Genomic DNA, 18,499 nt, shown 5'->3' with positions numbered 1-18,499 from the left:
GTGCCATGCAGTGAAGGTGGACACATTCCCATCTAATGAACAAGACCCAGAGCTCCCATGAAAGTCTGTGGACATGTGACAGAGTTAAGTCATAGAGGAAATCTTTTTCTGAGACATGAATGTTTATTTTCTTTCTATGGAGTCTTACAGACATAATTATTCCGATAAGGTTTGAGATCAGCTTTCTTTCCATGTACAAAAAAGAAATGTTCCCCAAGGTCAGATAAACATTTCTGAGGGTACATGCCATCCTTATGAGACAATCTGCTTCACCTGACTACCAATTATGCAGAAATCTGCTAAATCTACAGCCACTTTCTTTCAGTGATTACTTGTTACAAATAAACTGTATGCTATAAATAGCCTTTTCATTTATATTATGTAACACATCAGTTTTAATTGTTATGGAAGTGACACATGACTGAAAATTGCCATTCTGTCCACTTTTTCCCTTTATGAAATAATTTCATCCTTTAACTGTGATGAGTATGGGCCTTCTTAAAGGTCAGAGTGTGGCTGTGTTTGGAAACGTGGAGATTGCAGGGAAGGTCATACTGCAGGAGACTATGAATCCAATGTAAATGATCTGCTCATACAAAGGACGACACAGTAAACAAAGCCAAGTGCTGACAGGGCAGCAGGCCAGAAAGGATTGCCAGCAGCCCCAGAGGACCAGAGAGGCAAAAATCAAACCAGAAACCAAACAAAAATCTGCCCCGAGAGTGTTGGAAGGGAGACTCGTCCTCCTGACACCTTGTTTTTAGGCTTTAGGACTCCAGATGGGTAAAGGAATGAGTGACCCCTATTCTCTCAAATTCCTCTCTTTGTGATAATTCATTGTAAAGAATCAGCCCCCTCAATATGTTCTCCCTTCATACAGTTCTTCCGTATCAGTGTTCAGAGTCCCCACCATAGGTCTGGGGACTTTTCCAAGGACCATCGCAATAACAACACAGAAACGCTCTCCCTTTCACACATTGGACACATGGGTTGTTCAGCAAGTGCCTTCTTCTTTCACTCCACATGCACCTCAGTCTTGTCGTATTAATTTATAAATACTAGGGCAGCCCTTAATAGTTCTTAAAAGCATATATAGGCTTTATTGCACAATTTATTCATTTTATCCATATTACTTTAAAATAATCTTTAAAAGAATCTTTAAGGATACTCACCAATTTAGGTATGTAAACATTCTGAGGTTGTTTCCCTTTGTGAGCAGAGTTGAAATTATGGTAAATTTCTCTATTTACCTTCACTTTACTATGAAGTTTCTAGGAATATATAAATATTTGTATTAATTGAATGTTTTTCTTGTTAATCCCATGCCTCTTTGAGTTATCATTTACACACAACATTAAAACTGTGTGTGGAAGGGGATCTTTTATAAAAGCTCTGACCCTCAGAATTGGTTTTAGGAAGCATCCTTAAAAACTACCTGTTAAATAATTCATGGAGTGCATACTAAGATAGTTTTTAGTTGACTGTTATTACTAAGTTTTATTGACCACATGCTTGGTGCTGATATTTTATTTTGCTATAATATATTATTAAATTTACTAACATTTACTGTTAATTTTATTATTTATTACATTTTTCATTTCAAATGAATGGGAATGATATTGTACTTCAAATGCATGCACCCTTAAAATTTGAGAACAAATATAGAAATTTGCATGGTAAATGTAATACAGTCCTCAAAGCGAGATATTTCTTTAGTATCAAATTGATGACTATTTAAACATACACAATAGGATCCAGGTATACAGAGTTCTTCCTCTTCTCTCTCCATTCATACAATTCAGAGCACTCTGTCTTCCTTCCTATAATCTGTCTATCTATCTATCTGTCTGTCTGTCTGTCTTTCTTTCTATCCATCTTTCTATCCATCTTTCTATCTATCTATCTATCTATCTATCTATCTATCTATCTATCTATCTATCTATCTATCATCTATCTATTTATCTATCTATCTATCAATCATCTATATATCATCTATCTATCTTTCTTTCTATCTATCTTTCTTTCTATCTATCATCTATCTGTCTGTCTGTCTGTTTGTCTGTCTGTCTATCTCCCTATCGAATATGTCAATGTCTCAGTTTATGCCACTATGACTAACTACTAAAAAATATCATTTTTTATGTAATTTCTACTTTTAAAACTTTTTACCAATTATTTATTGAACAATATTAAGCCTAGACACTTTCTAGGTAATAACAATTTAGAATGAGTTTCTTCCACTTATTCCTTTTAAATTTCTTAAATATTGTATCTTTCTTAGAAAAAAAAAACAGAAGAAGCAATTCAGTTTAACTTTTCATAAGACAACTGCATTGTACTCTGCTCTCATAATCTATATTTCTCCTCTTTCTTCCTGCCAGTGTCTGTCTTTTGCTTGTTAATTATAAGCTTCCCCCATTTCTTTGCTAAATTCTAATCTCCTTAAATATTGCTATACTAATGGAAACCATTTATCATCATCTTCTAGGATCTCTCTGTACTGAGCCTTCAAACTGCCGTGCTTATCTGGCTATCATTTCTCTAATAACATTTCTCTGGCAAATATTTTTATGTTTTTTCTCTTTCTTTTCCTTTCTTTTTAATAATTTTCTGCCTAAATGAAAAAGGAAGATTGCCATATTGTTGCTTTTTATAAAACTATAATCTATAATCACAGTTCCAGACAACTAAGCATTTTATCCTCTTTTCTAATGCAGGATTTGAATGAAAAGATATATTTCACCATGCAACCTTCAGTTCCAACGCTGTGCTTCATCTATTGTTCATCGCCTTCTCTTCTAGATGGATCATTTTCAATGTCCCCAGCTCTATCAAATACAACAGACTTTCTTAGTGGGTAAGTGCTGTTTGGCAATACAATTACTTCTTAATTTTAAAACATAAACACTTCACAATTTACAGATTTGCTGCCCTAAACATCGGTCTCTCTAAATGATATTCTGAAGACCTTGAAGTTATTTTGTCTTCAGATCCCTGCAGTTCTGTTAGCTGTCCCCCTTCCTGACCACTTCCAGCGTCCCTTCTTCCTTTCTGTCCCCCTCTCCCCTTTTCTTTCTATGCTCCCCTTCAATTGTCATCTACTTCTCTCCTATGTGTACAACTTGCCAGATCAATAAGCCAACAGTTTTCTTAAAAGAATCTGAACACATATTATATTGAACTGAACATTTTTCAGCTTTTCCATTAAAATTTTAACAGGGTTAATTTTATCATATTATTTGATGATTGTCATCTTAACATAGGTAGCTTTTTCTTTAATAATTAAAGCTAACATAACTTAGGTGCATGGGGAGGTGGGGGTGGATGTAAGGGGAGATGGGTAGAGAGAAGGGAGAAGGGGAGAATTGGGGAAAGCTTGGGGGAATGGGATGGGTGGGATGGAGGAAGGATGGATATGGGAGCAGGGAAGTAAATATTTCAACTAAGGGAGCCATTTTAGGGTTTGCAAGAGACTTGATTCTAGAGGGGTTCCCAGGCCCAAGGAGATGTCCCCAGATTGTTCCCTGGGCAGCAGAGGAGAGGGTGCCTGAACTGGCCTTGTCCCATAGCCATACTGATGAATATTTTGCATATCTCCATAGAACCTTCATCTGGCGATGGATGGAGATAGAGACAGAGACCCACATTGGAGCACTGGACTTAGCTCCCTAGGTCCAAATGAGGAGCAGAAGGAGGGAGAACATGAGCAAGGGAGTCAGGATCACAAGGGGTGCGTCCACCCACTGAGACAGTGGGACTGATCTAATGGGAGCCCACCAAGGCCAGCTGAACTGGGAGTCATGGAGCATGTGATCAAAATAGACACTCTGAACGTGGCTGGCAATGAAGGCTGACTGAGAAGCCAAGGACAATGGCACTGGGATTTTATTCTACTGCATGGACTGACATTGTGGGAGCCTTGTTTGTTTGGATGCTCACCTTTATAGACCTGTATGGAGGGGGGAGGACCTTGGACTTTCCATGGGGCAGGGAACCCTGACTGCTCTTAAGACTAGAGAGGGAGGGGGAGGTGGGGAGGGTGAGAGGAAAGGGAGGCGGGGATGAGGTGGAAATTTTTAATAAATAAATAAATTAATTAAAATAAATAAATAAATAAATAAATAAAGCTAACATAACTTAAAAGTTTTGGTAATTATTTTACATAAAGTGTCTATCTCAAATAAATTTATGATATCTGATGAGAAAAGTTAAACTAGCGAAAACTATTTGTAATAGCAATCATTTGTCATTTGGTTTACATAAGACACAGTGTGACCAAACATTTTCCACTGTGGAAATCTGCAAACTTTAATCCTGTGGAGGTAAACATAGGTCATTCTGATTTTACAAGCACACAGAGGCATACATTTAATGTCAATTTAATGTCAGGTGTCTTTGTCTTCCTTGGTTCCCAATTTATTTTTAAGATGGAAACCTTCGCTGACACTTGAGCTCACTAATTTACTATATTGGGTTGTAACCAGTCCGGGATCCTCCTGTCTTCACTCACTGTGCGAGGGATCCATGCCTGTGCTACCACACCCTGGTGTTTGCGGGAGCTCTGGGGTCTAACACTCATATTGCAGGGCATTTTCATTTTAACAATCATATTATTGAGGACACCTTTCTAATTTTCCTTTCTACTAAGCCTACTAGTGAATACATATGATCCATATACACATTGTCTTCCTGACAAAGTAGTCACTGATGGTCAAAATGAAAAAATAGCTTCAACTTTATTTTGGTTTATGAGCTCAACTCTAATTTGAATAAAAACAATGTTTTGCTTTATGGCACATGACTGTAACTATTTTAAGGCTATATAATTGCCATGTTTTCTAATGTTAAAAAAAGAGTAGTCATGGATATCTGTGATAAACACCAGTTCCTGTGAAGTCTGCATAACTTCAAATGCCGACATATTGGCATAAGAAATCCTTTTAACTCACTCTTCTTATTCAAATTCTAGTCTCTTCCAGAAAAATTAAAACAATCACATTTAAGCAATGTTTTCCAGTCATTCATAGTTTTCTCAGCTGAGTTACATCCACACAGAGAACTCAGGGTCTAATGACCATCCCCTACCTCTGCTTTTGTCGTATGCATCTTGTTAAACCATTTCCCCCCAGATAAAAGCGTTTACCTAAGTTATAAACCTAAGTGACAAAACTATCTTACCTTAAACGGACAAAGCAGGTTAGACATAGTGATAGACACTTGTAATCTCAATATTCAACAGGTAGAGATAGGGACATCAGGATTTCAAGGTCAATTTAAACTACATAGTGAATTTTTGGCCAGCCTGTATTACATGAGATTAAACAAACAAACAAGCAAACAAACAAACAGAAAAGATCTAAATGAATTCTCTTCATTAAGAAAGAGCAATTTCCTTGAGTGATGGTTGTTCTTCTAATAGTCAGTAAATTGAATACTTTGTATAAAATTAATAATAATTAACTACTAAATAGAGCCAAACATCCTAGTTACATAAAAAGAGAAGGAAAGAGGATTGAGAGTAGAGACATTCATATTCATAACATAACATACAGCAACATAAAGAGGAAATGTTCCTCAGTCACAACCATGGTGCCTATTTCTATATCTGGTGCTTATAGCTCATGCCTGTACCCCATTCTGTAGTCCTTTTTCCTTCTGTATGCACCTCACATGGTCACAGGATTTACTTTGTTTTCCTTTAGCCCTCTATATTCATTAAGATGAAGAACATAATTATCTTAATCTTCTGCTGACCTTGATCAAAAGGCATGGACATATCAAGAGCTGTTCTAAGGAATCTTCTATGTTTTAGACATATTCTTTGTTACTTCTACATTGGGTAATCTGATTTCTCTTCCAATATATCAAATCAACCACCCCAACCAGTGCCATAATGTATGTCATTGTCTGTTGACTCAGAAGCAGGAGTTCAATATGATTGAGTGGTGGTTGCCTGTTCAGAGGAATAATGTGTTTTCTGAAGGAAGCACTTCTCCCACTAAAGCTAATAATGCTCTAAGGCCAGCAAAGCAAAAGTACATGGGGGCAGGATGCAAAAATTTGCTAATGGGTTGCTAGAAATAATAGTAAAAATGTCATTCTCCTTTCTGGGCTTTAATTACAGAACCAGTGAAGATTTTGCTGTAAAAGAAATAGTGACATGTGTTGGGTGCTGATTGGAAGGCACTCCTTGAGAAACTTGGTAGCTCTGAAAGATATTGACACATAGGTGACATTGTAACTAAATATCCTAAAGGCCCTTCTGGCAATTATCCAAACCACTGGGTTCAGGATGTCAGACAGAAAAGGTAGTGAAACCAGTGAGTTCCATTGGTGTTCTTTTCTTCCTTTAGCCTCTAAACACTTCTTTGCAACTAATGATCTTTCTTTGAAAAGAAAAAAAAAACTCCTCTCTATGTCTTTATGACCAGCTAACGTTAGTTCATTTTATATTGGTGTGAAGTCTGTATGTCAAGGCAACATTAGTTAATTTTATATTTGTATGATGGAGCAGATGTGACAGCCTCGCTTTATTGACATAAGTGGTTAATGTGGGTCACATTTTAGAAATTCAAGGACATTACCCTGACATCTTTAAACTGCAGAACCCATGAACTTAGTATCTCATAATCTTCTCCAAACACTCATCTACTGGATCTAAGGACTCCCCCATAAGTCCCAACTCACACTGGTTCCAAATGTGTCTACTACTTCTCAGCACTACCACCATAAGAAACAAATCTATGACATGGGAATTATTCCTCTAGCATAACATAAGTCTGTGACTTGCTTTTATTTGTACATCTCTGTACACTTCTACTACAACACTGTGTATGTTCTTGTTATGTAGAGAATGTTAATATCAAAAATATCAATAGCAGGAGGAGGAGAGAAGAAAATAGAAAAAGAGAGGGGGAGGGAGAGAGAGAAGAGGGGAGTAAAGGAAAATCACGAGGAGTTTCTTTGTTACATGAATGCTAAATCATGTTCTAGGACATATTCAACTTTTTAAAAATAACATTTCTTTTGTTATACACTAGCAGTTAAATGTGCTTATTTTGCGTTGTTAGGTTAATTGAATGCATTTTGCACCTGGTATCACACTGATAATAAAAGATAGCACTGAGTTTTGATTGAGATTTCATAAAATAATCTCAATTCCAAAATTCATTCAAATTATAGTTTCACCTGACAGCAGCTCATCCCTCTTAAACATCAGGAGCTGCCTTTTATGTGAGACTGAATTTCTCCTTGTCATAACTCAATACAACAGCACCTTCTACTGTGTTGACCCCTGCTAAAGATCAAGCCCTGCCTTTGAAAAATGGTTCTGGAGATCCCTTACCCAATCTCTATTTTCACATATGGGAGAAGAAATGGTTTCAAATTTACTATAATTCAAAACACGAGGGATTATATTTGTCCAAGACAGCACCTCAGTTTATAATGCAGACCCCGGGAAGCAGCATCTGCAACCTCCGAGCCTCGGATGCAATGGACCCCAGATGCTTCACCTGACTGCATGGGCTGACAATCGACTCTGTTACATTGGAGTTGGTGCAGGTTGATTCTAAACTACAGATAGCTCAAGAATACAGTTCTGAGTAACTGCTACTGTTTCAATTGAGAAATAATTGTTTCTTCTAAGACAATTATTTAGCAAATATAATCAGAAAACTTAAATCAGCTGCTAGATCATAAAAGCTACATGATAATAATGTCTGTATGTAATAGACCCTTTTAACATGAGAAAGGCATACTCAAACCAAGAATAATTTTTTGTTTTTTTAATTAAATTTTAAATTTGTTTTTACAAACTGACTACTGTTTCCCCTCTTTCTTCTTCTCTTGGTCCTTCCCCCACCTTCCTTCTATTCCCCACCAGACATGTACTCCTCCTGTCTCCCTTTAAAAAGGGGGCAGGCCTTCCATGGGCGTCAACCAATCACTGCATATCAAGGTAAAACAGGACCAAGCTCCCTCCCTCCCTCCCCCGCTTCATCAAGGCTGGGTGAGGCAGCCCAATGACACCAATAGTATTTTACTACTTAAATCCATTTATTCTTTACTTAATGTAATATGGACTATATTATTTTTCTAAACCATTGCTATCACAATCTCCTTTTGAATGTTTACTGTTATTTTTTTAAGTTGGAGATCCTACCTTCCCTAACTTCAATTTTTTTGAAACTGAAACAGAACCAGCTTTGTATTTCATTTTAAAAATAGGCTCATTGTTTAAACACAGAATCCCCACACTTATTTCTTCTTTGATAATGCAGTGCCTCGTGAACTTTATTCCATTTACTTTTAAGAACTCTGATTTTCCAGGATTTATCGTAATGTGTTTAAATTTTTTTTCTTTTTAAACTTATTTAAGTAGTATGTTCATGGGTAACCTTGTTGAGACCTTTATTTTTTCTCTTCTTTAATTTTTTTACAATGCAGTGGTAGTACCTTAAATATTTATTCATTAAAAGTAACTTTAATTTCATGGTTTTTCTATTCTACTTACATATAAAAAAGGAAAATCTGAAGGAATAGATGATTGGATATGTGAAGACAAGAGGAAATTATCCTGCTCAAATAGTTGCCCCCAATTTGCACCTGTTAAAACAACTAATAGACCCAAAACAAACAAACTAACAACAGCCAAAGATACATCATTTAGGGCAGGGTCTCACTAGCTTGCTTGCATATGCCAGGGAAATTTGTATCTTCAAGGCTGCAATTCGAGATCCATTTGTTTCTTTATAGGAGCCACACTGAGCCTTCAGGGAGGGGTGAATCCCCAGAGAAAGAAGTACAGGATTCCTTGCCCGCATCCATCATAGCAGGTCTGCTTCTCAAGTATACTTTTCACAGTTAGGTCCTATCATGAGAGTCTCTTGAAGAAAAATGCTTCTGATAATTAGTATCTGGGAGTCACTGCTTTTTAAAACTTCCCATATTCAATCTTTATAGTGTTTTATTTTCATCAATCTTATATAAATCATTAAGAAGTCATTTTGAACTTAGGGATTATTTAATTTAAAGCATATTGTGTGCATGTTCAATTTATGAATCCAGAAGTTTATTTCAGTGAAAGTTAATGTTTAAACTCTGTGAGTTTAAATTCTTAAATTCTTAGTTATTTGAAGGGCATTTTATTTCATTGTTGGTTCATCTATTGCTTGTAATTAGGATTTTCATATTGTACTAGGTCTAGGGCAGGGTTAGTTCCCCAGATAATATTCTACTAAAATTCTGTTGTTTAACATTATTTTTAAACTAAAGTTTAGATCCATGAAAACTCAAAATCAAAAATATCTGATGGTATTATAAATTTATACCAAGGAACTATAGGAAAGCAGTGACTTATATTCTTCACACTTTCATATTTCTTGGAGTATTTGTTATGCTACAATATTGTTGTAATGAGGCCGCTTGTTGGCTCCTGGCTGCTCAGTCCCAAAATAACCACACAAAAACTGTATTAATACAATCACGGCTTGGCCCATTAGCTTTGAGCTTTTATTTGTTAACTCTTACATCTTAATCTCACCCATTTTTAGTAATCTGTGTATCGCCATGTGGCTGTGGCTTACGGGGTAAAGTTCTGTCTGGCTCCAGTGGAGCTACATGGCTTCTCCCTGACTCTGCCTTCTCCTTCCAGCATTCAGTTTAGTTTTCCCCACCTAGCTCTGTTCTGCCCTATCAGATCAAGCCAGTTTTCTTTATTTTTTAATGGTATTCACAGCATACAGACAGGAATCCCACATCAGAATATAAATATTGATGTGTTTGCTCCTTGTCAGTCATTTCAAACTCTAAGATTTACTTTTGTATTTTAATTGTAATCTTATTTTGAAAATTAGAAAACTCAAGTGAGATACGTGCCACCTGGGTTGTGTGAAGGCTCATTTGCAGGAGCTTGCAGTGCAAGTGTGAGGACTCGAGTTCAGTCTTTATAAGGAAGGTGTAATTGTCCACTGCAATGGCATGTGCTTGTAATCCTAGTTCTGGGAGTGAAAGACAATAAGATCCTTGAGTTTGCTGATCAGTCAGGCTGCTTGGTAGGTGAGCTCCAGGTTGAGAGAGCTCCTGTCTCATAACATAAGGTAGAGAACAAGTGAAGAAGACACTAAATATTTTCCTCTGGATTACACACACACACAAACACACATACACACACACACACACACACACACACACACACACCAGCACACAGAGACATAGTAAACCAGTCAGACACAAATATGTAGAAAATAAGAATATGAATAATTTATATAAAATATAGACATAATAGTTCACATCAGTAGATACATCTTTTCATTCAGTGTTTATGTCTGTATGTTAGACAGAACTTCTTAAAATGTTAGTGCTAACTGTACTAAAATAAAATGAAGAAATATAAGTAAATATGAAAAATAAATAAAGTTTAATGTACATAAACATTTTCTTACAGGGCTTGTTTTTGGCAGAATATAGCCTCTTTTTGCACAGAATTTGTAGCTGTAGATAGATGATAATTATGATCACAAGTTCTTTTATACTGATATTCTCTGACAGAATATGCCATACAACTTGCAAGCTGAATCACATATAAAGTATATAATTGAAAAGTTATAAGTACACAATTTTATTTTAGATAAGAAATCTAGATAAAAAATTTAATTAGCATGGCTATAATCCATATTAGTAATTGAGAAGGCACCACACAGGAAGCATCTCCACAGGTTATGATACAAACGCTTATAGAAAGTATGGTCCTGCCGGGCAGTGGTGGCACACGCCTTTAATCCCAGCACTCTGGAGGCAGAGGTAGGTGGATCTCTGTGAGTTCAAGGCCAGCCTGGTCTACAAGACCTAGATCCAAGACAGCCTCTATAGGTACAGAGAAACCCTGTCTCGAAAAACCAAAAAAAAAAAAAAAGTATGGTTCCAGTTGAATATAAAAATCATATTGACATGAATTACTCCCATTTACATAAGTAGGTTACAACTCAAGTATAAATGGCTTGTAGACAAAATCCCCAATGGAACTAAATGTCGCCGTACATAAAGATGCAATCGTTTTGAATCCAGTGAGAATTAGAAACGAGTTTTAACTTTAGAACAGAAAACCAGGTTAAAATGTCTCTGTAGTTGTGGCCACTTGTTTCTGAAGTTGTGGCCACTTGTTTCTGATGAGTTCAGAAACTACGAGGGCACACAAATCTGGCCCACAGATGAACCCTATAGACCTAGTGCTCTGTTGAGTGTGTTTATTGACTGCTTTGCATGAATAACCTGCACTAGAAAATACAATTGGAAGTTTCACAAAGCCTTAAGAAATCTATTTTAAGCTGGGCAGTGTTGACACATGACCAGCATTTGGGAGGCCAAGTCTGGCAGATCTATGAGTTCAAGGCCAGCCTGGTTTACAAGAGCTGGTTCCAGGTTCCAGGACAGACTCCAATGCTGTTTTGAAAAACCAGAAAAGAGAAAAAAAAATCTATTTTATATAAGGTAAAATAAAAATAAAGCAATGTAAGCTTTGTGAATTAGAAGTAAATTTGAATTGGTGAAAGCCAACTTTAAGGAGATATCTGTAGTTCACCAGGTAGCATACATGCCAGAATATTTTCTGTGCCACTGGCTGGTATGTACAAATTGTTTGGGTTGTGGAGTGATGAACAGAAATAATACTTATCCCCTTTAGATTAAAATGTATAAGTCCAGGTATATGACCCTCCATCTCCCCTTTTCCCTGCTGTGGCATCTCGGAGACTCTTGATGAGATGACTAATCCACAACGTCGATAGCAGCCCAGCGAGTCAACTGTGTTGTACCAGAATTTGGAAGAATGAAAACGAAAGCTTTTGTTAAGGCAATAAGATGTGAAGCTAACTGTTCATGACAGCATTGTTTACAGAATTCTGGAAATACACCTGGCCGGCCTTCCTTCACAAGGCCACTGCCAGATAAACTCTTTCAAGCATGTCAACCGTTAAGTAACAGTGATGCTGCTGATGCACAGGGGGATAACTAAGTGTCCTGTAGTCCAGGATGCTTTTCTATTCCAGGAATAGAATAGAATTCTATTCTGTTTCCTCAGCCTGTTTGAGACCTTGCAAGGCAGGTTTCCAGGTGTGGTTCCACACTGTGAAGCTCCAAATCATGGGGTCAAAGAGGATCAACTTACAGAGTGATTTCAGGTCTTACATCATTTTGACAGATTTGTGTGTAATTCGGTACCTATTTGCAAAGAAGGGAATAAGGAAGGTAAAAAATTAAATGGAAACTCTCACTCTCTAACTCAGCACTATGGAAAGTATGGTGTTAGCTACACAGGTCATTTGAAACAGCAGTAGCTACACATATAAAGTCAAATGAAAGTAATTTAATTTTAATGATACATTTTTATTAGCTTAAATTAATGACATCCATCAATGACCATTTTACCATGTCATCCATCCATGTAAAAGGTTACTATTTAACCTGAAATTTTTGGAATTTGGGATTCATTTAATATTAGAGCAAGTCTTAATTTATAATGATAAATTCCAAGTCCTCAAACTCTACATGAGGCTGTATTTGACAGCAAAGCTCAAAGTGTAATCTAAATTTATGCGACATCTGCTGAACTTATGTTGCAAATCATAATAAACATGCAACATTGCTAGCTTCCCTTATTATAATATTAATTTGTGTTGAAATAAATATAACTACAAAGTTAGAAAGTGAAAGAATGAAGATCCAAACAAATTCTCAGTCCTACCTTTTAAGATGGAAGAAATCTCTAAGCAAGGGAGCATCATGAGACTCCACATGTACTTCAAGAAAGGAGAAAGAAGCCCTGGAGTCAATTAATATTGGCGACAGAAAGAAAGATGGAGCTGATGAACATAAAGAGGATCAGATGAGAACACTCTTTTATAGTTGTGTTTCCTCTGGTAAAGGGAGACCAAAAGATTTGTTAAAGTGGGTTTCTGTTTCCAAATTGAGACCGAAGTGGGTCTTAGTCACCTGAGGTTAGCATTCACAAACTTTTGCCCTGAAATTTCTAGTCCAGTGTGTTATTTTAGTCATTACACACCATGTCTGACTCACATGATAGAAAATAAGGATTCCTTAACTGCTATTGGTGTAAACAGGTGTGTACATAACACACGTGTGTCTCTAACAGCAAGTATTTAAAGCTATTGAAGAAAGAATGTTAACAACAAACTCATGACATAAAATGTGTGACATTCAGTCTTCTGAGGGGTTCTTCATGTCTTCACACATGGAAGAGTTATGTGTTTTAAAGTGTTCTACAGGTATCTGGTTGCCTTTGAATCTGGATTTTAAGTATGAATCATCTAAGGTAGCAGGGTACTCTATGACTGTTTGTGAAATACTTTGGTGGATATGATGTTAACCATCAAAAGGACTTGCCTTTCTCGTCAGATCAAATCCCTGCTAAAATTGGGGTAGGATACAGGAGCTGACTCATAACAGAACTTGCAGAATTGAAACATCTCATGGATGTGATCTGATCATTGAACAAAGGCCTGCACAGTGGGCAGCATTGAGGTCTTCTGTCATCTAAGTGCTGAGGGGTTTTCATTAAATATGTGTGTGTGTGTGTGTGTGTGTGTGTGTGTGTGTGTGAGTGTGTACTTTTATGTAGCAATACAGATCTTGATTTTGATTATAGCTTGGCTTTTAAATACCTACAGTTAAAAATGACTGGAAACCATTGTTCCAGAAAAATGCCTTTTCCTGGGTCCTTATTTAACACCTGTGTCTGCTCAGTTTAGTCTGTGTGTCTGCTGAGGTAAGCTTAGTATTTGGGAGCAATCTAAGCTTCACATAGCTAACTCAGATAGTTACAGCTGTTGAAATTCTGCTTATTCCTATTCATATACTGTTATCCTAACAAAGTAAAAACTCATCCTCTAAAAACAAATTAAATTTTATATAAAAACATTTGGTAACAATGAGTTTGAGTCCACAGATGTGTAAAATGAAGAGAGATCACATCTGAAGGCTTCCCATAGCTTATTCATGACCAAGTACTGGTCATAAATTTATCTAACTTCCTCACTGTACTCATGGAATTATTTGAAACATTCTCAGAATAGAAGTATTTCATTATAATTATGTCTATCAAAAATGTGTGTGTATGTGTATGAGAGAGATGATTAAATATAAAACTTGCTAATTATTTTATAATACAAGTTAGGGATTCTTATCATTATCATATATAGCTCATGACTTCACATTTATATTAAATACAAAGTTGTTCTCCCTAGAGTTAAGTTTCTTTCACCCTTTAGTTTGTGAGCTTATCAGGAAACTTCTGCTTGTTTTTCTGTCTCTGCTGACCTGTATAAGGGCAACTTACACAGAAGTGATCCATGATCATTTTATTGTTTCCATTCCTGCTTGTGATAATTTTGGTTTTGGAATTTTGAAATACATCCTATCATTGATGAAAGTTATTTTAAATGTCTAATACCAAGAAATGAACTAACCTTAAAATTTTTGAAATTGTTACATAGAAATTGTGTCACTTGGCCTTGCCATTCCATTTCATTTGGAGCATGAAGGCACACTCCTTTGTTTGTGTGTATACATAAAAATAATGGCATCGGTGGATACCAGTTGATCTGGGGTATTGAGTCTCTTCATATAAACTTGGAGTGTGCATTAAATACCTTAATGAAACTATATTAATATGGCTGAAGCAGAGGTTTTAGTGGTTCGGACTGTAAACCATGCTCAAAGTAGAAGAGGAACTTTAAGAATGAAATGTTTTGGTCTCCTGAGTCCTGGGAAGACCAGCTAGCCCTGTTGCCCTGCTGAGCAGTTCTTCCCAGAGAGATCCCTCATCTGGCGTTGGATGACGATACAGATGGAGGCCCGCGTTGGAGCACCGAACTCAGCCCCCCAAGATCCAAACGAGGAGCAAAAGGAGGAAGAAAATGACGAAGGACTGCGAGGGATACTATCACCCACTGATACAAGGGGTCGGATCTAATGAGAGTTTACCAAGGCCAGATGGACCGTGACTGAACGAGCATGTGATCCAACCAGATTCTCTGAATGTGGCCGGATTTTCTGAATGTGGCTGGCCTGCAGTCTTTCCGAGAAGCCATTGACAATGACACTGGGACTGGTTTCCTCTGCATATACTGGATTTTTGGGATCCAGTCTGTTTGGATGCTCACCTTCCTGGACCTGGAGTGAGGGGGGAGGAACTTGGACTTCCCACAGGGCAGGAGACCCTGACTTCCCTAGGGGACAAAGAGGGAGGAGGAGAGGGAGGGGGGGAGTGGGAGGGCGTTAAGAGGAGGGGCGTAAATGGAAACTTTTTATAATTTAATAAAATTACAAAAAAAAAAGAATGAAATGTTTTACAAATTGATGAAGTATAAAAACAAACCCACAAGGGAATAGCTTACACTGGTGCCAAAACTGTGTTAGTCATGCCAAACTCTTTAAGATGGGAAACTAAGAACAGGACTATGGTTTTACCTGGAATTCTAGTTTTAGGCTTCAATAGTGTTTTGTTTTCTGAGATTCATGAGCTTATTCTCCATTCAGTGTATGTATAGGTACACACCATAGGTACACACCATGACCTTTACTATGCAGGAGGAGTAGAAAGCTCAGTGCTCTCAAACTGTACATAAGAAATAAAATAGTTATTATTTAAGGATAAATAACATGCAGTGCAATGTACACCATTTTATTCTAGAACTCTCTTGCACTTATGGCCTTATGAATCTATATTTAGATATGGAAACAAAGAATTTTTTAACTACATAATTTTTAAGTGTCTTCATTTGTTGACAAAACAGCATAGATGATGAATAGAGATGAAATATCGACAAATACAATTATTTCTTATTTTAATCATTATATGTTAACTGTCAAGCAAGACTACATTTAAAACAAATACAAAACACATTCTAGTTTGAAGCTTTTTGAAACCTAAGAGTCAGTTAATATCTTCTTAATTTTAATGACATTCAGAAAGGAAGCCAGAAAGCCCCATAACTTTTGTAAAATATGTAAGAGTGGAAAGTGATTGGAATCATAGCTGATTTGAGAATGGTTAAATATGCTTTGAACTACTAATAAAATCTTTTAAGCTTAATTTTATTAATCGTGATCCATATTTCATGCTGTCTTTCATAAAAAATACCCTTTCAAATGTTTTAGTTTTCAAATATATGTATTTTCAAATATGTCTCTTATAAAAACATATTTCAAATATGTGTCTTAAATACATATGAATATTTTAAATATATCACAGATATATAGGTATTTATTTTGTGTATATGTATGTACGTCTCCAGGTTTTAGGCAGACCTGTACTTTTTGTTTGCCATGGTTTGATTTATAATATGGTATGTGAATTGAGGAAAACCACCAATTTCTAAAGGAAACCATAGATCTAAATGTAAAAATAGTCAGAAACTAGAAAAACAGAATTGTGTGATAATAGTTAACACTTCAGAGGTAAGGCTTAAGTACTCATTTTTTCTATTATTTGTTAAAATAGAGCAAATTGTTATTATTATGAAAGTATCAATTAGAATAAAATAAAAACATTTACATTTTAGAGATATGGAAAAAGCACAGACACAGTATGTCTGTTCCTTAAATTTTATAATTCATAATACCCGGACAAAGGTAAGTCCTTAGTTAATTGAAATGGAGTATGTAAAAAAAAATATAAGCTGACATTAGTGCTTAGCATATTTGAATATATTTTTAAAACCAGTGTTTTCAAAGCAACCAATTGAAGGACATAATTGTATTTCTTGGGGAAATGCAATGCCAATGGCATTTGTATATGCAATAACTTTCAGAGGCAATTCCCATGTTCAACTTAATTATCCAAGCCTAAGACATTGTATGTATCAGGAATGATGCAAAGAAGAAACTTCTTTGATTTAATGTTAATTCTCATCATCCCTCAAACGTGTGACAAATTTGGGGTCACCATGAATGTTAAAATTTAAACATTTAATAAGTTCCATCTCACCTTAAATAAAAGAGATTACTTTTTTTAAAAACACTGTTTTTATTGTTTAATTTCACTTCATTATTCAGGCTTAGCTTTAAGGAGTCTGATGAATGTTTAAATGGTTATGGCTATGAATCCCCGCAAGAACCCAACCCTTCCCTACATTCTGCAGTGCCCTGCTTGATATTAAACCCTTACATTTGATATTTATATTAGCATAGCAGGGTCCCCCTCCCCCGGGATACTGAAGTGCACGTATTTGAAGGATAACTAAATTATAGTGCAAATGACACAGACATTTTGATTATTAGAATTCTCACAATTCCCCTTGTCTTTGAAAGTCATATTAATCCTGTGACACTGTAAGAGGAGATAGTAAAGCAGCTCCTAGAGAAAGTGCTGCTGTTGCTGTATGTTTTCTACATTAAAAACCAAGCATGACCTCGAATATAAAAATAAAAATTCTATAACATTACTAATGCTCTGAAAACAGTAAGTTTTTGAAAATATGGGATGGCTAGCAGTATTTAAACATTATGAAACTTTGATAGCCCTGGTTAACTTTGAAATCAGCAAGACTTTAATTCTTCTGAGTTTAATCACCCTGTTCTTTCTGATGACACGTTGCTTGTACTATGTGTTATACTAAAAACCTGAATTTCCTCAGTCTTAGGATATTTAACCTTCTATGCCTCCTGTTTCAAAGACCTTTCTCCTTAGTGCCCGTTTCGTGCACTCCTTTGGAAAGGATTCCTTCCTTTCCTAGCTCACATTTCCCCGTCTTTCCCACATCGCTGTCCTTGTTTTTTGGGAGTAACTGACTTGAGACAGGTTGTGGAGAGATTTCTGGATATGCTGTTCACCTCTGATATGGTGAATGAGAAAAATCCCCGGCACAGCCCCTGGGGAGGCTCACAAAATGCCAGCCTCTGTGGAAACAAAAACTTCACACTTGCTAGTTACTCTCATTTGCAACACCCTAGCTAAAAGCAACTATGTATTTACTAATAGTTTAAGTTTACACAACACAAGCTGAAAAGACTTCTGTGGACTTTGTTAACCACAAGGTCTCTATTGATTTTTTTTTTTTTCAGTCACAGTCTCCTCTGGCATTTCCTACACTACCTCTAGTGGAGGGATCTTACACTCGGCATTTTTATTATGTTTATTGAACTAATTGCTCAAATTCCTGTCTGAATAAAACCTAATGCTTTCAAAACCCAGGGTCAACTTAGATGCTCAGGGAGTATAGGGAGGAAATTTATCATTGCACCTTGTATTTCCACATTTAATGTCAGAGCACATATTGAAACCATAAAAAGAAGACAGAAAATCAAAACATACTCCGGTCATATAGGAGGGAAACATGTCCTACCCTCTTTTTTAATTCTTAAAGAGCGAATGGGGTGGGTAGTGTCAGAAGAAATGGTATTAAGACCTATGTCCCCGATGCCATCCTGCCAGTACCTAAAGAAAGCTCTTAGCAGCCAAGCACCCCAAGAACACTCAGTG

The sequence above is a fragment of the Myodes glareolus genome, chromosome 11 (genome assembly GCF_982192425.1).
Source record: "Myodes glareolus chromosome 11, mMyoGla1.1, whole genome shotgun sequence".
NCBI lineage: Eukaryota > Metazoa > Chordata > Mammalia > Rodentia > Cricetidae > Myodes > Myodes glareolus.
The sequence above is the reverse complement of the archived record's forward strand: the minus strand, read 5'-3'. Positions refer to the sequence as shown.